This window comes from Notamacropus eugenii, chromosome 5 (genome assembly GCF_028372415.1).
Source record: "Notamacropus eugenii isolate mMacEug1 chromosome 5, mMacEug1.pri_v2, whole genome shotgun sequence".
Lineage (NCBI taxonomy): Eukaryota > Metazoa > Chordata > Mammalia > Diprotodontia > Macropodidae > Notamacropus > Notamacropus eugenii.
The window spans coordinates 393,325,488-393,349,238 of record NC_092876.1 but is presented as its reverse complement, the minus strand read 5'-3'; the positions used below and the strand labels follow the sequence as shown (position 1 = coordinate 393,349,238).

The 23,751-nt window shown below is 38.1% G+C and overlaps 1 long non-coding RNA gene across 1 annotated transcript; it reads left to right on the top strand.

The window, feature by feature from the left end:
* The first annotated feature begins 2 nt into the window (after positions 1-2).
* On the top strand, positions 3-22,401 carry LOC140506854 (uncharacterized). The gene is made up of 2 exons (XR_011968133.1): positions 3-492; positions 21,933-22,401. It is a non-coding gene; the product is annotated as an uncharacterized lncRNA (long non-coding RNA).
* Positions 22,402-23,751: the final 1,350 nt, after the last annotated feature.

Sequence of the window (23,751 nt, the reverse complement as noted above, 5' to 3'; positions counted from 1 at the left end):
AGCACATCTGGGGGAAGGGTGGGAAGAGGGATGATGGAGGGGGCGCGGCTGGCTTTCCGCCCCCCCCGCCGGCCCGGCACGGCGGGGGAGGGGAGATGCGTGCCCACAACACACACTCACACACGCACGCACACAAACTTTCTCTCTCTCTGTCTCTGTCTCTAGCTTTCCGGGATGCAGCCTCCGTGCACTTTCCCGGGGACTTTGATCAGCGACCCTTCGCCCTTGGCCGCGGACAGTCTAGTAGGGGCAGCAGCCTCCGAGCCGCTGGCTCCAGCCTCCTCGGGGATCCTCTGCATCTCGCCCCATGGCTCGGAGGCTCACTCCTTCCCACACCCACCCCGCCCTCCCCAGCCCTGCCCGGGGCAGCCGAGCCAGCAAACCGCGGCCGCCGCGAACAATAGGATAGGGCCGAGTGCCCAGGCGGACTCTTCTTAATTAGCAAAGACAGAGCAGAGAAAGCAGCTGGAGTCTGATTTCTTAGAGGAGGAGGTAATAACTTAAAGTCCCGGGGGAGGAGGAGGAGGAGGAGGAGGTACGGGCGGTCGGTGCAGAAGCTGGTGGTGAGTCCCGGGCGGCTGGGACGCAATCACGGGACCACGTACTTGGTTCACTTCTGTACTTCCCCGTGCGCGCCCGCAGGAATCCCCGGGCCGGGAAGGTTGCGAGTGGAGGGAGGGCCGGGCGCGGGAGGTAGTTTTATTCCCTCTTTAAACCCTTGGACTTTTTTTCCTCTCAGCCTCGCAGCTTCCCTCCTAGAGGCAGTCTTTTAACTAAGGCGGCTTCGCTTTCATTAAATAGTAGGGGTGTGGAGGGCCAGGGGAAAGGACAGGGAATTTTTTTTAAGTACTCTAGACACTTTGTGGCAACCACGCTAGGAAACCACCGGTTTCACAGACTCCAGGGTACGTCTCCTCGGTCAGTTCCAAATTCAAAAGGCAAGCACATCCCAGACAACAAGGAAGGGGTTGTGAGTTCTGAGCGAAGGTGGTGGTGGCCAATGGGAAGGAGGGCTCTATTCGGACCCTTCACACCTCCGTTTCACAATTGGCCCTCCGGCTCGGGGAGGCGGGGGAGAAAGCAACGACATCAGCCAATTGAGAGACGGGGGCTGGCCCGGGGAAGAGGTGTGGTCTGTCACTCCCAGGATCCCAGAGCCCTCTCCTGAGCGGGTTTTGTTCGCTGCCTAGTTTGACTGCTCACTGCTCCAGGTGCAGCCGGCCAGCCGGGTCCTTCTATCCCGTTGGCCAGAGTTCTGCTTGCAGCACCTGAAATGCAGAAGGAGGACGTCGGGGATGGAGATCGAGTGCCCTGTAAAGGGGGAAGTGAGAAAGAGAAGGGGAATAAAGAGCACAACACTAACCCCCCCAAAAAGAGTTTCGAGGAGTGTGGATCCCCAAACCCGTAACTCACCTTTGCAACTGTTACCACCCAGAGAGGCTTAGACAATGTCTTTGCCACTAAAAGGGATCTTAGGGATTCCTGGGGCTTTACAGAACTAATAGAAGGTCACCCAGGGAAGACTCGAGTTATTTGAGTGTGTTACGACTCTGTCACCTGTAGTGACAAAATAGTTTTCTTTTCCTGCTCATATTTTAGAAAGAAGATCATTTCTTTGTTCTAGAGCAGGAATTCCAAAACCTGGACTCCAGGGCTCTGTGGAAGTAAGTGGATGGGAAAAGAAATGATATTTATTTCCACTGACCTCCAACTCAAATTTAGCATTTCCTTCACTTATTTAAAAAAAAAAAAAAAGATACTGAGTATGGCTTCTTAGGCTTCACCAAACTGCCAAAGGGGTCCACGATGTACAAAACTAGCGTTAAGAACTCCTCACCAGAACTCTGTCTCGTTTCTTGGAGATGAGAGTATTTTCCATTTTTGATTGACAGTATTTAGACTGGATATTCTGACAGGCTAGCATGTGATAGATAGATAGATACATAGGTGCATAGATATGTATGTGGCAATATATAAACATGTATGTATACATACATGCATGCTGTTTAAATGATGATAATTTGGCTGATCCAATCAATAATACTTGATGAACAGTAACGGTTATTTTTTCTCATTTCTTTTTTTGGGTGGTAGCTTTCTGCCAGGCCTAGAGGCCTGAGGGCTACCCGAGTCTTATCTTACCTGTCCCAGGTCTTCGGTTGGCCAAACCGGATAACATATGAGAGAAGAGACTTTCCGGAGTCGAACAAGGGTTAGGCTTTATTCAGGGTCCTGGTTACATGTGCAAGGGGAGCTCTTCCTTAGGAGGGAGAGAGAAATCTCCCAAGGAGGCAAAGATCTTACAGTAAGAGATTGGAAGCAGAAGTGTAAGTGGGGAGAGAGGGGGAGGGGAGAGCGAAGAGAGGAAAAACGGAGCCTTCTGTCCTGTCAGGGCCCCTCCGTGCTAAGAGCGCCTTCAGGCTTTCCTGACCCTAATTAAGCTCTCCGGCCGTGTAGTTTGCACCTGAATACCGTGCCTGTTAGATAACAATAGGTGTGCCCAGATCCGGGACAGTCTCGAGGGCGGGGATGCTCCTCCCATCACGTTTCTCACGGGAAGAGGCGGAAATACACGAGATAGCTCGGTCTCACTCCTCGATTCCCTGGTGTTTCATGGGGGGCCTCATGAGAACTCTAAGATTTAGAAGTTCCCACCTTTACCCGCCCAAGACTGTCCACGTGGAATTGAGCTTCCACCCCCAACAGCTTTCCTTTTAAGGAGCCAGCTACTTTCAAGTTTAGCAATCCATGAAAAATGGGCACTGCTGGTTCATTACTTTATCTGGACTAGGAAACTCATAGGTTCCTTACACCCACACTTAGGCCCATGACTGAGCTGTCCAGCTCAACTTCCAAAGTTTGAGTGGATCTGTACATTAGTACCTAGTCTAGTTTTTCCTATGAGGAGAAGCTGGGGGAAAATTAGATAAGGAAAACTGTCAACAATTTTGTTGTCCTTTTCCAGGACAAATTTATCTAAAGCCACTTGGTTTGGCATAGATATTGTTTTACTTTGTGTAAATTCAAATTGTTAAAAAAATTGTACATATGATTGATGTGTGATGAGTATATGTGGTATGTGTGCCATCAAAATTTTAAATTCTACTTAACAGATTCCTTTAGCCTTTGGAAGTAATGAATTGCATTTAGAAAGGTGAAAAGATACCCCTGAAAGACTTGAAAGGGATTTTTCCCCCTGTTTAATCTCCCCTCTTTATCCAGGATGGTACACTTTAAGATTAATTGTTAACTGTTTAGGACAGGATCTTTACAAAGCAGCCTTCATCCTGAAGAATTGTTAAATGTTTTTGATATCCACATTATAATATTTAAAATCCTTATAAATAACATTCAATTTTTATTAGTCTTTATGATATCTAATTAGTTATTGCAGAGTAAAAAAAATGATTAACTCTGTAATAACAGAAGACTGGGTGCTTGTTAACTTTGTTCCTCCAAAAAAGCAATATAAATCAGACATAAAACAAAGTCTATTTTTTACTTTACTAGGTATAAGAAAATATAATTTAAAAGCTAAGTGTATCCTGTTATGTACACCTTTCAAATTTTATCACAGACTAAAGATAACAGAATTTTAAAATATTCTACCATTTGTTCATATTGTCACACATTACAGCATGTTCTACAAATAATTCTGCAAACATATCTTAAGTGTCTCCTGTGTACAAACAATAGTACTAGAGGAGATGCAAACTTTAGATAAAACACGATCCGTGCCGTTGTTCAACAAATTCATCTTTTATTGGGTGCCTCCAGTCTCTAAGGACAGTATTTTAGTAGAAGAATAAAATGTGTACACAGATAAATGTAATAAATGTTATGCGCATTGGACAGATGAAAAATAAAGTGTTAAATGAAGATGAATAAAAAAAAGGACCCTCGATGGTGGAATTGGGGAGGACTGGTAGGAATTCAATTGGTGAAGAGGGTGAGAAATGATACTACAGACATGGGGACAGAGAGGCAGGAAAGGACATAATTTGGTATGTTCCACATAATCCACTTTGGCTGCAGAGAAGAATTCATAGCAAGAAGTAGCATAATATAAGTCTAGAAGGGTAAATTAGAGCTATATTTTGGAACCTGAATTTAATAGATGGGAAAGATTGAGTCTTTAAAGATTTTTTGAGCAGGAGAATGACTTGACTAGAACAATGCCTAAGGATAAAGTCAGTGCTTGAGTGGGTCCCTTGAGTGGATCATTAGATGGTAATTTAGGCAAGGTAATTAGAATGGGTACTAAGGCAGGGTCTGTGTTGGGACTGGTCCATTTGCCAAGGATGGATCCAACTGGATATAGCTGTGGGATAATCTGGTACTAAATGATTCCACCTAGTGCACTATAAAAGAAGAAATGTGGCCTCAGTATTTTCATTCGGGGTATTTCTTGTGAAGTGAGCTCTCCTTTCCTTCAAGAGCTCCATTTTAGGGCCTTCATTTCTCTCCAACCCAGATATAGTCCTCAGACACAGATATAGAGTTTGATCTGATAAATGTATTAAGTACAGAGCCCTATGATTCTAGATCTGGAAGAAATCTCAAGAACCATGTAATTTCAAACTTATACTTTCAGTCAGTCAGACAATCAACAAGCATTTATTAAGCTCTTACTGTATGCCAGATCCTGAGGATACAAAGAAAGACAAAAACTGTTCTCCTCAAGAATCCTACGTTGTAATGAGGAAAGAACCATGTAAATAACTAGAGACATACAAGCTATACATAGTGTAGATGAAAAGTTAGGATGACATGAAATAAATTATATGGCTAAATTTCTAATTTTGAAAGATATGTTGAAGTAGGGAACTTGTCATCCTACATCTGAATATCCTTCTTCCTTTTGACAAACTTAGGCTCAATTTAGGAAAATTTCAAAATTCTGTCTTTAGTAGATAAGGAATAGTTTTTAGATTCCTTCCTTTAGCAATCTAAGCTTCTTTAAATAATGATAGATGTAGAGCTGTACAGAAGCCTAGAGGATATTTGATTCAATACTCTCACTTTTCAAAGGAAGAAATTTACCAAAGAGAGGTAGAAAGACATATCCAAGATCACACAGTAGTTGACAAAGTCGAGATTCAGATGCTGGGTTTCTGACTACAAATCAAACAGTCTTTTCACTATTCCATGATACCTTTGAATCTTAAGCTTGTTTTAAATTTCTCTTAACTTTTGTTCATAAGTGATATTTCCCAAACATTTTAATCTGTTTCTCTGGGTCATTTCCAGTATTCAATTTTTCTCTTAAAATGCTAAGACCAAAATTGAATAGCTTACTTGAATACATAATGTATAACATTCCTAGTTGTTTTATTTGCATATTCTTGTTGGTATGTACCAATTTCAATTTGATCCATTCATTTTGGTTTATATGCACCTTGTGGTGAACTAGAAATCTCAAGTAGTATTTGCTAATAAAGCCAGAACTAAAGCTCTCAACACTGAAGGTGCAAAGAAAGATATGTTTACTTTTCTAATTAACATAACGATAGTGTAAATAATCAGAGTGATTAGTTAAAACTTAGCTATAATTCTAAGCTTTATAATAATTATAATGTATATTATGATATATTATATATATATATGGAAGAGAGTAGTCCAGTTTGGCTAGAATATAGTTAAGAAAGCGAAGAAGTAAAAGATATGACTGAAAATGTATATTGAAGACAAAATGTAATTATAATTACATAATAATTACATTATATAATTATAATATTACCATCATGATCTAAAATACTTAAAGTATTCTCATATTCATATACTGTACCCTATGTTAAAATACAGGTATTAATGAGAAACTCTTTAAAATAGAACTTAATAATTATTTATTGATGAGGACCTAGAATGTTCTAGTCCTATGAAAAATGAATCTCATGAATTTGCACACAAGACAACATATACTCACATACTATAGCACTTGTTGCATTAGCTACCTCTCCAACCCCATGAAAATACATCTTGTGTCATTGTAAATGGTATGTATGTGTATGTGTGCATGTATGTATGTATTTTGGGATTTGTGAAAATTAGCTCAAGAGAGAAAAGTCCAAATCAAATAGCGGTCTGAATGGTAGAAATGGTGGAAGAATGGAGGCTGGAAAGGAATTGCATGATTCTTGCCAATCATACTTTCTTAATAAAAATACTAATTGAGCTGGCTACATAAAGGTTCAAAAACATGTTAAAAAAAGATCAATAACATTCATTTATTCACAGCCCCTATATTCAATGATCAACCAATGACTTTCTAAAATTAAAGCTTCAGATTCATGCATTTGAGGCTGAACTGGGGTAGTGGCTGAGTGTGTAGAGAGAAGAGAACATGTATGAGAGAAACTGTAGAGTTAAAAAGAACAAGAATTGGCACCTGCTTATTTATATGGTTCAAGTAAGACTGAGGTTATCATGGAAGTTCATTTGAAGAGCAGTGGGTTTTGAGGGAAAAATCCATCCCACAGGAGCCTATACCAACCTGAGTTTATCCTTTAATCACTGAAACCATTCTCCCGGTGGTACCAAGAAGTATGTTCATACCCTCCACAGGACAAATCAAAGGTCCCAAATGGTGATCCACTGCCCTGTAAGCTCATCAGTTTGATCAAAGAATTTCCATGTTCAGCTTCATACATATAAATGGTCAATTTAGGTCCAGGGAGGGCTACACATGCCTCCAATATATTAGTATTGTCTGTTCATTTTTTCAGTGAATCCAAAGCCTACTAGCCTACTACTTAGTCTCTTTTTTTTTCACTTCCCCTCCCCAAATTCCACTCACAAAAACTGATATACTTCCAACCCAGCTTCTTCCCATGTTTTTTTGTTGTTTCTAAGTAGATGACTGTAACAACCACTTAAATATTCTTCCTGCCTCCAGGCAGGTAGGTGACCAAATCCAAAAGATCTTTGCCTATCTCCTTAAGATAGAACTATGAGAATCAAATAAGATAATACTTGTAAAGCACTTAGCCCAGTGTCTGGCATATAGAAGATACCAGATAAATGCTAATTTCCTCCACTTTGCAATCCATGCTTTTTAATTCATAGTTGTTCAGTAATTTCAGTCATATCTGACTCTTTGTGACCCCATTTGGGGTTTTCTTGGCAAAGATCCTGAAGTGGTTTGCCATTTCCTTCTCCAGCTCATTTTACAGATGAGGAAACTGAGGCAAAGTTAAGTGACTTTCCCAGGGTCACACAAGTAAGTGTTTGAAGCCAGGTTTGAATTCAAGAAGAGGCTTCCTGACTCTAGGATCAGCACTCTATCTGCTATGCCACTTAATTGCCCTTTTAAATTCATATAATTTTCTAAATAATTTTAATGCATTGTTCGTCTCAGATCACTACTCTCCTCAAAAACCTTCAATAGTTCCACTTTATTTACCAAATAAAATATAAAATTCTGATCCTGGCCTTTAAGGCCCTCCACAATTTGTCTTAAATCTACCTTTTCAGCTTTATCTTATACTTCTTCCCTTTTCTAACCACATTCTAGTCAAATTGGACCAATCTCTTTTCCCTATTCTCATCCTGACCTCTCTTGTCTCCTTGTCTTTGCTCATAGCAGCTCCCTTACCTGAAATGAATTCCCAACTCAAAAATTAACTTCTCCATGAAGTCTTCCCTGACCTTCCATCCACCAAAGGAAAACAATCCTTCCTCAAATGTCTCATCCCCTGTTGCCTAGACCTCACCATTGTGTTTATCTTAACTTACCTTGAGGCAATCACTTGTTTGTATCTTTTCTCTCTATTATAATGTAAGCAACTTGAGAAAACTGTCTGCATCACTACCTGTCTTTTAATTGGCATCATCTTGCAGAGTGCCTTGAATGTTACATTTGGCCCCCAAGCTCTAATTTAGTCACCACTCCCTCCATTTTAGACACTGACAAACACAATATTAATGTCTTTAGTGTTGGCAGAACTATTAACTGTTCCATTTAAGCACCATTCTAATTTCTTTTTAGATTACTTTGCTTTTTCTGGTTTGTTTCTACAATTACCCACATTTTATTGTACACATTACTGCCTTTAGACCTCCATCTCTTTTGAAGCTGCTTTCAACCATGTCTACATTTATTAACCACTTCCTATGTGCCATACGCTGTGGTAAGCACTAGGGCTAAAAAGAAAGGTAAAAACACAGACTGTGCCTTCAAAGAGCTCACCTTCTAATGGGAGAGATAATATTTAAATAACTGTACATTATATACATATGTATGAATATATACACACACTAACATATACACCATGTAAATGTAAGATAATTTCAAAGGGATGGTACTAACTTTGAAGGAAAATCCCAAAACTTCCCCTATAGAAGGTGGGATTTGAGCTGTCTAGCAGCAATGGAGGGACAGCCACTGAAAAAGACACAGTCAGGAGATGGCATGTTGTGACTGAGCAACAGCAAATAGGCCAGTATAAGCTGACATGAATAGTAAATGGAGAGGAGCTATGAGAAGAATGGAAAGAGGGAAGGAAACCAAGTTGTGAAAGGCTTTCAATGCCAAACAGGATTTTATATTTGCTCCTGAAGTTAATATAGAGTTTATTGAGTAGGAGACTGATTGTGGTCAGACCTGAATTTTAGGGAAATCATTTTGACAGTTTACTGAAGTGAGTAATGGGTTGAAGTAGAGAGAGACTTGACTCAGGGAAATCAACGAGAAAACTCTTCCAGTAGTTCAGTAGAGCTGTGAGAGTGGGGAAATAAATATATTAAAATCTATATAAAAATAAATATTAATAAATATTATTATTATTTAATATATAAATATAAGTGTGTATGTGTGTATATGAATTGTCATGAAGGTAGAAAAGACAACACAATAACAGATTTAGAGTGAAGATTTGAATTTTCCTGGAGACATTCACTAGATCTATGCTCTTGGATATTCCTTCTAAATCCCTCACTGTTTACCATACCACAGTGCTTCTAAGCTAAAGTTTTTCCATCTCCAGAACAGAGGTAATGGCTCTTGTACTCCTGATTTCGTAAGGTGATAATCAAAAGAGGCAGTGGAGGTAAAATCTTTTGTAAAACCCTGGCAGGTAGGTGGTATAGTGCACAGATTACTGGACCAGAAGTCAGGAAGATTTGCTTGAGTTTAAAACTGGCCTCAGAAAATTACTACTTATATGACCCTGGACAAGTAATTTAACTCAGTTTGCCTCAGTTTTGTCATCTGTAAAATGAGCTATAAAAGGAAATCACTGCAGTATCTTTGCCAAGAAAATCCCAAATAGGGTCACCACTTGACTAAAATGACTCAATAGGAACAACCATATACAACAACAAAAAGCTATTATACATTTTCATGTCAGTTCTCTCTCCTTGAATTTAATAACCATTTCTAATCCTAGCTTGCCTTTGAAATTCAACTCAGTGCCTAGTACAGTTGAGCTTTTTTTTTTCTTTTAATGAATATATGTTGAGTTTTTGTGTTCATTAAATTTGTCTGAAATCCTAGATGTTTATACATATGTATGTGAGCTGGATAAAGTCATGCATTCCATGCTTTTAAAAGAATTAATCAAAGTAGAGTCGCCCCCAATTAACAGCTAGTACAATGTCTGGTTAGTTCAATTGACTTGAATAATATAATAATTAGGCCAATTTGTGGCCAATGTCTGATATATACATATATATGTATATATACATATATATACATAGACATATTTATGCTATTGGTCACAAGGGGGATTAGACAAGGGAGTTTGGGTGAATAAAGTAAAAATTCATAATTTCTGATGAAAAAAAGCTTAAACACAAATGTATATCCTTATTGATTAATGGTCCAGTTTGCATATGCGTGTACATGTATATGACACATCCATATGTAGATTATAGCTACACGTACATGGCATCACTATCATTATTAGCCGGGATTTTTTCATTTGACTTTGTTCACCAGACATTTATTACACACCTATTGCATCTATCATTTTATGTTATTTTCTTGGGAGAGAGAAAAAATTTAGGTAAGACATGAAAGCTGATCTTACGGATCCTATTTGGGGGAGAAGGTGAATATGCTTAGAAAACTAGCATATGATAAGTGTATTGTAGAAGAGTAAGAAAAAAATACCATGTTATACCTGAGTGAGAACGTTGTAACTGACAGGAGAAGGTAGAGTAACAGCTACTGCAACCTAAAATAAGGAGCTCAAAACACAAAATGCAGGCAAGTTGGATAAATACTGAGCAATAATTTTTTATATTGTTGCTATCATCCTTTTTACATGCATCAGTCTGATCCATGCTGAAATAATCAATTTCAGCAATTTATAGGCTCTGGATGCTGTGGAGTTAAAGATCTCCCAGCACTCTTATTTTTATGGCCTCTTAGGTATAATTAGACCAGCCCAAGTGGGATGAAAAATTATGGGCTGTGTGCAACTCTCACACCACTAATGACTATTTGTTTATTTTTAGAATTTACAAGAACATTCTCATTGGTGAAATGCCTCAAGATGCAAAAGAGAAAGAAAATACACAAATATAAACAGAGAAAAAAAAACTAGACTAGTTTAAAACCACTAAGTGCTAAAAGTCATCATCAACCTATGTTGATGGCATTCTAAGGAAAATGGTTAACCCACTCAAAAGACCAATTCTCATATGATACAGTGGAGAAAGCACTAGTTTGTCATTGAACCTGGTCTAGAATCTTAGATTTGGTACTTTCTAAGCTATATGAATGTGGGCAAAACATTTAAATTTCTCTCAATCTCAATTTCCTTATCTGTAAAATGGATCTAATAATATTTATGTTCACTATTTCTTAGGGTTCTTATAAGTGTCATTAGATTTAGAACTGGAAGAGATATTTTGTCCAACTTTCACATGTTAAAATTGAAGGGAAAAGGATTTATTAAGTATCTAATTGCCAGGCACTGTGCTAAATGCTTTTATAAATATCATATCATTTGATACTCACAACAAACCTCTGAGGTAGGTGCTATTCAATTGCTATTTTACACTTGAGGAAACTGAGGCAGACAGTGGTTAAATAATTTGCCCAGGATCACACAGATAGGAATTATCTGAGGTCCGATTTGAATTCAGGTCTTCCAGACTCCAGGCCCCAGCACTCTGTCCACTGTATCACCTAGCTGCCTTGTATAAAAGAGAAAAAAGAAAGAAATTGGACTGGCCCAAGGTGACAGTCAGTAAGGAGTAGAGCTAGGATTTTAGCTAGCTAGTTTTAGCAAGTTTTAGCTAGTCTTTAGATTTTAGCTAGTTCTCTGATTCCAAATCCAAGTCTCTTTCAACATGTCTTTCAAAGACACTGTTTATAAAATGAATTGCAAAGTATTATCATAAATGTCAGCCATTACTATCAACCTGGTTATACTTCCTTTTAATTGTTATTTGTCCCAGTGTATCCTCAATAACAGATAGCCATCTCTTCTTATGCACATTTTTAAAAATCAATAATTTGAGTATCAGCTAGGAAAAAAACCGCTAACACAAACCTGCTAGTAAGGCCAATAGTAAGGCCTGCTAGTAAGGCATCAGGATCTACGGTTAACTTGATAGATCAGTTCCTGTGTTTCTCTACCACCTGAAGATTTCAGATGTGGAAGGTTTTCAGGATCAGATGTATGAATTCTTTGGATGCTAAGAGTTTGGGTAGAGATCTCCTGAATACTTTGTAGGTTGAAAAAAACTAAAATGGTCAAAAGAGATAGTGGAGTGAATGCATTGATTATAGTACCAAGTAATGTCAAAAGAATGAAATGGAATAAATTAAAGCGAACAAAAAATGAACAGTCTTGGTATATTCAGAGTTGGATAAGAAGTTTAACTGCCACGAACATAGCCCCAAACCTATGAAATAGTAAAAAGAACACCACCTGAGTGACCTTGAGCAAGTCACTTATCCTCCTTTGAGTCGCAGTTTCTATAGCAGTAAAATGGGGACAATTATATTACCAAGGGCCAGAGAAAAAGTGGAATTGCTCAAGATCACATATAGAGTAAGCAACAGTAACAAGGTTTGAGCCCAAATCTACAAGTTGTATGGAAATCACAATATGTTCTACAACCATGAACTGTAGAATGCTTTGTCTGGATATTTCATTTGTCTCTATTGCATTCTATCTTGAATGATACTGATCCTTTTTATGTGTTGCATCCTCCAGTAAACTGTGTCTAAATGTCTAAACTAGGTCTAATACCATGAGACTAAGAAAAGCCTAGGTCATTTCTTATTGGGGTCATTGTAGAGGAGACTCTTAGTTGAGTACAAGTTGATTTAGATGGCCCTTCCAACTCTGAGGTTCTGTGATAATTAGAGATATCCCCAAAGTGAAATGGAATGCTTTGAGAGGTAGTGAACTTGCCCTCACATGAAGTCTTAAAGCAAAGGCTGGGTGATTACTTATTGGAAATGCTGCAGAGGAGATTCTTGGTCAGATAAGATGCTTGAAGGCCCTTCCAATACTGAAATTCAGTGATTCTATGAAAGGGATATTTAGGGTTTTATGTGTCTAAAAGATGTGGGCAAGTTGCATAAGAGATGCAACACGCACATTCAGATGTTTAACACTATGTCACTATGACTCTAGCTCTTACATCAGCCAGAAGAGACTGGCAGTGCAGAGAACAAAGAATTCTTTTTAAAATTTCATTAAACAGTATGAAATCTTATCAGCATTAGAAAATAGAGATAAGAAACACAAGAATGGGAAAACAAGAATTTCTTAGGAAAACAGTTTTAGGTCATCACTGATTGAATGCATTTATAAATTCAATGCATGACAAATCTAATCTGCAGATATATTTCTTTATAATATAGGCAAGAAAGTATTTTTCAGGGACTTTTCTGACATAAACATGAGAAAAGTAATAACTTTTGTGTGTATGTATATGTTGTATGTGCAGAATGCAGAGCCTTCGAGTCAGAAAGACCTGAGTTCAAATTTGACCTCAGACACTGTCTGACTCTGGAAAAGTCACTTAATCCTGTTTGCCCCAGTTTCTTCATCTGTAAAATGAGCTTGAGACAGAAATGACAAGCCACTCTGGTATCTTTGTCAAGAAAACCCCAAATGGGGTCACAAAGAATCGAATAGAACTGAAATGACTGAACAACAACAAAATCCATACACACACACATACCCCACATATATATATATATATATATATGCATATGCATATGGAGATATATATATATATATATATATATGTATATACTGTCCATGGGAAAACCAAAATCTCCACATATATTCAGAGATGATTATAATCACCAGATGCTAAATAAGTCCATAGTGCCTCACCCACTATTTTATCTTTGTTCTAAATGGTTTCTCTGTATGTTTGTTTGCTTTTCCCAAAATGGGGTAATCGGTCAAAATTTAGACATTTCTAGTATATGAGTCCTCGAGAAAAACTAAACAAACATTACTTCAGCACCCAGTCAAACTGACCCATGATATCTTCACAGGATCATAATATCATAGATTTCAAACTGCAGAGGACCTCAGAGGTCATCTATTTACTCCTTCTTGTTTTATAGATGAGAAAACAGGCAAGGAAATATTCCTTGGGTACCTTTATGGTACAAACAAGAGGAAAGTTATGCCTTTGTGTGTTGTTCAGGAGTAAGTCAAAATCTCCACGTATATTCAAACATGCCTGTAGACACCAGACACTGAATAAGTCCATAGTGCCTTACTGTCTGTGTTTTCAGTACTGCTGGTTTGTATGGTTGTTGTTTTTTTTTTCCCCTAATATGGGATTATCAGGAGAAATTTATACAGGTCCAATATAGAAATGAGTCCCCAAGAAAAAAAATTACCTCAATACCCAATCAGACTGGCCCCTTATAGCTTCAAAGTATCAGACTTAAGAGTTGCAAGGCACCTCAGAGGTCATCTACTCCAATTCCCTCATTTAACAAATGTGGAAACTGAGAGAAATAGAGAGTTGACTTTCCTCATTTCACACCTGGATTACTGCAGTAGCCTGCTAGTGGGTCTTCCTGACCCTAGTTTCTCTCCATTCTAGTTTATCCTTCAGTCATCCGTCAAATTAATCTTCCTAAAGAGTAATCTGCCCTGACTGCAAGTGGGGGAATGGAGTCATGATGGTGGAGTAGAAGGAGAGACCTACTCTAGCTCTCCCCCCATAACCCATAAAATACCTCTAAAAATTATGCTGAGCAAATTCTAGAGCAGCAGAAACCACAAAATGACAGAATGAAGCAGATTTCCAACCCAAGACAGCCTGGAAAGCTGACAGGAAGGGTTTATCACACTGTGGAGTGCAGTCCAGATGGGCCACGAGGCAAGGACAGAACTGGAACAGGCTTCAGAATGCAGAATCACGGGTGGCAGCTTGGGTTCCCAGATTTCTCAACCCAAAAATACCAAAGACAGCTTCAAAGTCAGTAAGAAGCCTCTTTCACCTGTGTGAGAGGGGAGCACAGTCTGGCCCCAGACCCAAGTGGTGGTAGACACTGTGACAACAGCATGCCTCTAAACACCCTGGTGGAACTGAGCAGCTGATCTGGATCTCAGCCCTGAGTGGGAGTCCTGGGGTGAGGAGGAGCACTGGTGTGGTGGAGCTGGTGGTGGCTGTGGAGAGGGAAGCCTACTCACAGTTCCAGGGCAGAAAAGAGTGCTTGTGCTTGCTCACAGGTCAGAGCACAGGCCAGGAGAGGAGTAAACTCGTTCCCCTTGATTGTGCCACCTTGCATGAACTGCGAACTTACAAGTCCCTAGAGATATCTCAGAGAACAGCTGCACAAAACCTTTGAAACCTAGGGTAGTATACCCTCCACTTGACAAAGGACTCAAAAGTCAAGTAACTGGCTGGGAAAATGCCCAAAAAAGAGAAAAAATAAGAATATAGAAGGTTACTTTCTTGGTCAAAAGGTATATTTCTTCCATCAAAGTCAGGGCTTCTACATCCAAAACCTCCAAAAAAAATACGCAACAGTCTCAGACCATACAAGAGCTCAAAAAAGATTTTGAAAATCAAGTAAGAGAGGTGGAGGAAAAATTGGAAAGAGAAATGAGAGCAATGCAAGAAAATCATGAAAAGCGAGTCAACAGCTTACTAAAGGAGACTCAAAGAAATGCTGAGGAAAATAATACCTATAAAAACAGAGTAACCCAAATGACAAAAGAGATCCAAAAACCAATGAGGAGAAGAATGCTTTAAAAACAGAATTGGCCAAATGGAAAAGGAGATTCAAAAGCCCACTGAAGAAAATAATTCTTTAAAAATTAGAATGGAACAGATGGAAACTAATGACTTTATGAGAAATCAAGAAATTATAAAACAAAAGCAAAAGAATGAAAAAACTGAAGACAATGTGAACTATCTCACTGGAAAAACAAGTAACCTGTAAAATAGATCCAGGAGAGATAATTTAAAAATTATAGATCTACCTGAAAACCATGATCAAGAAAAAAAGAGCCTACACATCATCTTCCAAGAAATTATCAAGGAAAACTGCCCTGATATTCTAGAACCAGAGGGTAAAATAGAAATGGAAAGAATTCACTGATCACCTCCTGAAAGAGATCCTGAAAGGAAAACTCCTAGGAATATTGTAGCCAGATTCCAGAGTTCCCAGTTCAAGGAGAAAATATTATAAGCAACCAGAAAGAAGCAATTCAAGCATTGTGGAAATACAATCAGGATAACACAGGATTTAGCAACTTCTACACTAAGGGATTGAAGGGCTTGGAATATGTTATTCCAAAGGTCAAAGGAGATAGGATTAAAATCAAGAATCACCTACCCAGCAAAACTGAATATAATACTTCAGGGGAAAAAAGTGGAATTTCAATGAAATAGAGGACTTCCAAGCATTCTTTTTGAAAAGACCATAGCTGAACAGAAAATTTGACCTCAAGTACAAAAATCAAGAGAAACATGAAAAGGTAAACAAGAAAGAGAAGCCTTAAGGAACTCATTAGAGCTGAACTGTTCACATTCCTGTGTGGAAAGATGTTATTTGTAACTCATGAGATCTTTTTCAGTGTTAGGGTAGTGAGAGGGAATATATATATATATATATGTATATATACATATATATATGTAGGTGTGTATCAGTATGTATGTATGTGTATATTATATATGTGTAGGTATATATATGTACATGGGTGTATGTGTGTATGTGAATACACAGACACATATACAGAGGGCACTGGGTGAGCTGAATATGAAGGGAGAATACCTAAAAAAATAAAATTTACTGTTAAATGGAATATAGTACGAGTAGGAGGAAGGGACAGGTAGAATGTAGCAGATCACCTCACATAAAAGAGGGAAGAAAGAGCTTTTACCATGGAGGAGAAGAAAGGGGAGATGAAAGGAAATAAGTGAACTTTACTGTGATGGGATTTGGCTTAAGGAGGAATAACATACACTCAATTGGATGTGGAAATGTATTTTACTCTACAGGAAGGCAAGGAGGAAGGGGATAGGAGAGGGAAGATAATAGAAGAGACAGCAAACTGGAGAAAGGGATAATCAGAAGCAAACGCTATTGTGGGAGGACAGGTCAAGGTAGAGAATGGAATAAACTGAGGGCAGGCTAGGACAGAGGGAAATGTGGTTAGTTTTTCACAACATAACTATTATGGAGGTGCTTTGCATTGTTACACATATATGACCTATATTGAATTGCTTGTTTTCTCATTGAGGGTGGGTGAAGAGGAAGGGAGAGAATATGAAATTCATTGCTTTAATAATAAATGTTAAAAAATTGTTTTAGCATGCAACTGAAAATTAAGATATATAGGCAATGGAGTATAGACATTTATTTTGCCTTATTTTCCTGTAGGGGAGGAAGGGGAATGGAAGAAGGGTGTGTAATAGAAAGGAGGACAGACTGGAAGAAGGGATGGATGGGGTGTATGCAGGGTGGGAGGTGGGGAGAGATGGGGAAAAAATTTGGAATTCAGATTGTTGTGGAAGTGAATGTTGAGACTGAAAAATAAATAAATTTTATCTCTCTCTCTCTCTCAATATATATATATATATATATATATATATATATATATATATGTGTGTGTGTGTGTGTGTGTGGGTGTGTGTATGTGTGTATATATGTATATATGTATATGTATATATATGCCTTATGTCACTCCCTTATTCAAACAACTCCAGTGGCTCCCTATCACCTTCAGGAACAAATATAAGATCCTCTTCTTGGTATTCAAAGCCCTTAGTAACTTCCCTGCCTCCACCTTTTCATTCTTCTTACACCTTACAACCACTATCCCCATATACTCTGCAATCTAGTGGCACTTGCTTCTTTGTTATTCCTTAACCAAACACTCCATCTCCAGACTCCATGCTTTTTCCCTGGCTGTGCCTGGAATACTCTCCCTCTTCATCTCTGTCTTCTATCCTTTTTTGACTTCCTTCAGATCCCATTTAAAATCTCCCTTTCTACAAAAAGCCCTTCCTGATCCTTTTTAATACTAATGCCATCCTTGTTTGCCCATAGTTGTTTTCATGTTTTCTTCTCCATTAGACTGAAAGCAGGGACTACTTTTTGCCTTTCTTTGTATCCCCAGCACATAGTAGGCACAATGCCAAATACATAATAGGCACTTAATAAATGCTTATTGATTGCCTGAGACATCCACGTGATCTGATTCAGTATTCTGAACTATTTCCTCTCTTACTAGATGGTCTCTGGAAATTTGGTTTGGAGAAATGGGGACTCTTGAAACTGTAGTCTAAGCAGCATTATTTCCAATATAGAATATTTCAGTGCCCCAGAATCTCCATGGGCGCTTTAAAATCTAGTGCTATCTAAAGGATTATAGTTAGAATCATGAAAACAACATTGGATATTTATCTATAGTCCTGCCCCAAAATAAGAACACTCTTTACCAGATTCCTGACACAGAAGAGACACCTCCTCTTATAGCAGCAACTTTTTAAAAGGTCAAATAATGAGGTATCTTAGACAGGGCTGGCAAATAGCACCCCATAGCCCCCCTAAAAATATTGGAGGAAAACCCAGCAAATCTAGATTCAAATCTCAGTGCTGATGAGTTGTTATTATTAGACCAAAATCATATTAGATTTTTCACTGTCTTTTCACTTCATTAACTTATAATGAACATGCAGTGAACTAAAATTTTCTTAGTATACGTGTGAGTTTAAGCAAATCAGGTAACCTCTTTGTGACTTAGTGATGTGATAAAATGGTAAGACAAGAGGAGACAGTAACATAAAGTGGAAAGTGTCCTGGATTTAGAGTCAAGGAACATGGGTTTGAATTTTGTCTCCAAAATATATGACCACTGTTACTCTGTGCAAATTGCTTAACCCTCTTGGGCCTCATTTTCTCATCTGTAAAGTGAGGCAATTGGACGATGACTTCTAAGGCCCTTTTACTTCTAACTCTGTGGTCCCATGACCTTTAATTGTGGAGAGAGTTCCCTACACTGAGGAAATCACAGGTCTAGACTGGATGACCTACAAACATCCTTTCCAGTTGTAAATCTATGACTGTAGTTAAATGAATAACTGAGTATCTTTTACTGTGATGCAGTTGTGTTTATTTTTATTTCACTGGACAGATATTGAGTAGAGGAGAATGATTCAAGGATTATAGAATTTAATCATAGAATAAAAATGACCCTCATGACATGGAAGGTTTGTAGTAAGGCTTGTACAAAAACATCACTAAAAGTAATATTAACTTGGGAAATTAAATCACTTTATACCAGATATAGACATAAGGTTGCACTTCATTGACCATGGCACAAGATAAAATTAAGGGACAAATAGGAAAATTAAAAAGAGGAATTAAAAATGGCTGATTTCAAAGAGACTTAAAAGATCAACTTCTTGGCTGAGTTTCTTAAACTTGGATGTCTTTGGCTATTCCATGACCCTTGAAAAAGCTTTCAGTTTGGTGAAAAGAGGTCATTTTAAAGCAAGTTACAATATGGCAGTGTTCACCAAAAATTAAGGGGTTTTAAAGTATTTGTTAGGTTATCTGGAAACTCAAACACATATTCTGGAAAACTAGAGTAACACAAAATTCACTGGGGAAAAATCCTTCAATTTCTGGCTGACAGGTTGATGATACAGACTTGCTGCTTCAGGTGACATTAAGGATTGTCCAAAGTATGAGTCACTATCCTCCAGTTAGAAACTTTGAATAACCAATAGCTTCTTTTCAGTCCCTCTCTATGACTGCAACTAGCTATATCTGCTCTCTTTTTCTTCTTTTCCTCTGGCTTCTGCTCCTTATGTACACTGGCATAAATCTCATAGACTTCCCCTTCTCATGACTTCCTCTTCTGAATGAATACTATGTAACCTGGTTTTATGTACATTAGATTTTATAAGGTGCACTGAAACTTGTCTAGTTCACATTTCCACCATTTGCTCATTTGTTTGTGTTTTGAAAGATACCCTAGATCCCACTTACTTTCACTTAATATCTCTTTACATTTGAATGATTGACTTGTATAGTGAATGACTGACCAGACTTTCTGGCATGGCTAGTCTATTTAAAAGCTCCCTTACAACTTTTTTATTCTCAAATAATGAACCCACTCGGGTGTTTGCCCATGGTACTTACTCTTTTTTCTTCTGTCCTATGTCCAAACAGAAGCTAAAAGAGTGGAAATCCACAACTTTTCACAGCTTGCCTAATCACTCTAACCTTAATGAATGAGACGAGTAAACCCTAAAACCTGACCCTTAGTTCTCCCTTAAATCGCAAACAAAATCCCAAGTAAATTTCTAACAAGAAGTAACATTATCAAGTTAAAATTTATCAAAAATTGCTGGTTTGGAATCTATACTAATTTCTTAATGTCAGGGTGTTATCAGAAGTTTTAGGAGAGGTGTGGTATAGTAGCTAAGAGCACTGAATTTGGAATGAAGCAATAACCTACTTTCGAATCTGGCTTTCCTGTTTAAAACCTATGGGACCTTTCACAAATCACTTCATCTCTCCTTTCAATTTGCTTCAGTGAAAATCTTAAGGATTAGACTGAGTGAGCTTCTTAGAGCTCTAAACCCTTTGACCCTAAGAGAAATGGTTAGACCCAGTATCTAGTGCAGCAGTAACAGCATCTAAGTTATAAGCTAACTTTAGGTCAACAGGTCAGGAATAAGAGGAAATGGGATTTAAGGAAGACCAGTGATAGCTACATTAAGTTATCCTAAGTAGCCAGAAAGTCCATATTTGGGATAAAGAAAATGATACAAGATAGATAAAGCATTTATTAAGTGCTTACTATGTGCCGGGTACTGTGTTAAATGCTGCAAATACAACGGTTTCCAGAGGAAGAAAGGAAGAAGGAAGACTAGTCAAAAGTTTAAAAAACTTTTTAGTCCCAGGGCTTCAACCTTTTGTTTCTTATTTCATTTCCCACCAAGAACTTGTTAATAATATCTTCTCTATACAGGTAACTTCTGTGTTGGTCTCTTAAATTTTAAGTTGTAGTTTTTCTACAAGATAGGAATCCCTCTATAGAAAAATGAAAATGCGGTGTAATTTTTTTGAAGATAAGCTTGGGAATTGAATGATTTGAAAAATGTTTGCATCTTAAGCATCCCTAGTAGAATTTTAAAGAAAACTACATATTGGAGAAAACTCAATAAGCAAATAAGCTGTTATGTTTGTATTTTGTAAAAGGCAAACATCATTATGTGAAGTAGAGCTGATAACGTTGAGTTATAAATCAGCATAAGAAAAAAGAAAAGGAAATGGTATATCCATAAACTCCAGCAACAGAAATTACCCACTTATCTCTGTGTCTTTTCACCATGTAGTTATCTAGCCTCTTCGGTTTTCTGATACATGAATCACTATCTTTGTTTCCCGAGTGAACAGGAGATACTTACTAAATGTTTATGCAATGGAATGTAAACATGTATCTCCACAATTACGTTATTGCCCTATCAACATCTGGACTTGGTTGATTTCACCCAAGCCCAGAATTTTAGAAATGGAAGGGAGCTCAACAGTTATCTATTCCATTCTTCCTCCCAAAGTAACTGTCACTTGAACATACTTGACAAGGTGTCATCCAGACTCTTAACACCTTAACATAGGATAACCCAGGACCTCCTTTTTGGGCAGTTCTAATAGTTAGAAACTTTTCCCAGATATAAAGTTTAAAAATTTAAGCCTCTGTAATTTCCATCCACTACTTCTGGTTCTCCTAATACCAAACAGAATAAGACTAATTCTTCTTCCACATGGCAGCTATTCAAATTCTGGAAACAGCCATCATGTCCCCCTGAGTCTTCCCTTCTCCAGATTAAACATCTTCTGTTCCTTCAACTGGACTTCATATGAAAGGGGTTCAAGGCCTTTTCCTTCACCATCCTGAATGCTCTCCTCCTGATTTCTATTAACTTACCAATTTCCTTCTTAAACTGCTTAGAACACAGTATAGAGAGACTTAAGTGGTTTTTTTCAGTTGTTTCTAACTCTTCATATCCCAATTTGGGGTTATCTTGACAAAGATACTAAAGTAGTTTGCCATTTCCTTCTCCAGCTCATTTTATAGATGACGAAACTAAGGCAAATAGTGTTAAATGAATTGCTTAGGGTCACACAGATAGTAAGTGTCTGAGGTTGGATTTGAACTCAGGAAGGTGAGCCTTCCTCATTCCAGGCACAGCACTCTATCTACTTTGCTACCTATAGAGGGACAGTTTCTTCCTTATTCTTCAGTCATTTCTCTGTTGATCTCATGGCTTCTGGCCTTTCATGTATGTGATTCTGAGCTGAGTGAGCTTGGTACTTTCATATGACAACCAGTGATTCAGTGGCATTTCAAAAAGGGAATGATTCCTCCCCTCACATTGTGAAAAGGATTGGGATGTAGGGAAAGGGAAGGGGCAGCTGCCTAAGCAAGCCTGTGGTTTTAGATTGTGTCTTCTTGTTCTTTCCTTAGGTAAACGAATATTGATCCTGAAAGGACATGTCCAGGCTTGAAGATGAATTTGTGAGTTTAAGAAGTCCAGAGGTGGTGGAGCAGACTGGTGGCGGGAGGTTTCCATATTGGGGATGAAACCCTCAACAAGAGGAGGAGCCCAAGCCCTGGCCTAGTAGTTCTGAAAACATAAACTTTGAGGAGTCCGTACAGAGCCAAGAAAAAATATAAAAATGAAAATAATATCTGTTCAATAGTTTCAGTGACTACATTATATTTTAAGGATGTTTCAGTCTCAGTCTTCTGGCTAAATATAATGGGAGTTAATACTATCATTTAATTTGTTTATGTTTCTGTAAATGTGAGAGTGTAACAGCAGTCTTACATTAAGTTACTGAGTCCTATTTTAATTCTTCCTGTGACTATGTGCTTGTGAGGTTTTTAAAAATAATTTCTTCTGTATGTAAGAAATAAATACTTATCCCATAAATGACTTGGATTGTGCATTAATTACCATGCTACACCATTCCTTTTGGAGAGACCCTAGGCGTGGGCCCAAATCTGAGCTTATAGTAAATTATTCCCAGGATAGTAGGCTGGAGATTTAAGCAGCCAAAGAGTAAAGGAAAAAAGAGGCCTTTCTCATTAGAGGCTAAGGGCCTCCTTGCCCTAGAACATCCTTCTCAACCTAGAATATACCCCACAGGACCTACCCCTTTCTCTCATTGGTGAGTTGCTCCTGGCACCTCCATTTTGTGAAAAGGCCCAGACCAGCCTTGATTCCCCACAGCCCTATTTCTGACTCCTGGACTATACCCCCATTGCAGTACCTTTTTATTTCCTCTTGCTCCCTCTTTGCCCTTTTATATGTTGTCTTCCCTATTAGTATGTAAGCTCCTTAAGGGCAGGGAATGTCTTTCTGTTAGTATTTGTATCACCGGCCCTTAGCACAATATCTAGCATGTACAAACTTCATTAAGCTTTGTTTCCTTCTGTACTTCCTTCAACGAGAGTAGAATCAGTGCTTCTGCACGTTGGATCCCACGATGAGTTATTATTATTAGACCAAGACCACATTAGGTTTTTGACTGCCTTATCACACTGTTGACTCATATTGAACCTCCAGTAAACTAAAATTTCTTGGTCTTTTTCAGATAAGCTGCTATGTTTAGTTTAGCCATGCCTCTCCCATCCTATAATTGTGCAGTTGTTTTTTTTTTCTTTTTCCAAATAAAAATCCAAATGTAAAATAAGTGTAAGAGTTTACATTTATTTCTACTGAATTTCATCTCATTACATTTTGTTTCTGCTTCCTCCATTATGTAACTTGTTGGTTATAGTGTTGTAGAAATATTTTCACCATTATTTTCTGATTCTTAAATTTTATATACATGTATACATATATGTATATGTTTGTGTATTATCTAGAAGACATTTAAGCATTTCTTTTAGATTATAGTTCTACATTTTGATAGATCAATAATCTCATCAATTTAGGACACAATCTATTCATGCCCTCTTATCTTGTGTGAATCTCTTCAATGTCTTCCCTCAACAAAAGTTCCACTCAACGTGGAATGACGTTGCATCTGTGCTAGTGGAACGTATGAGCTCTCGTCCATCACTTACCTATTCTTTATTATCACCACATGACCAGCCAATTTTTTTTCTTGTCATTGTATTTCCCTGATGACATCCTTTATCTCCATTCCTCCTCCTACCTCCCCCAATTCCTGGTTACTAATATGCCTACTCAGGCCTGACATATATATCTCTATTTCTCTTTGTGTAACCCCCTCCCCCCTGCCATATTAAATTCTTGGGAAATCATGGTTGGTTT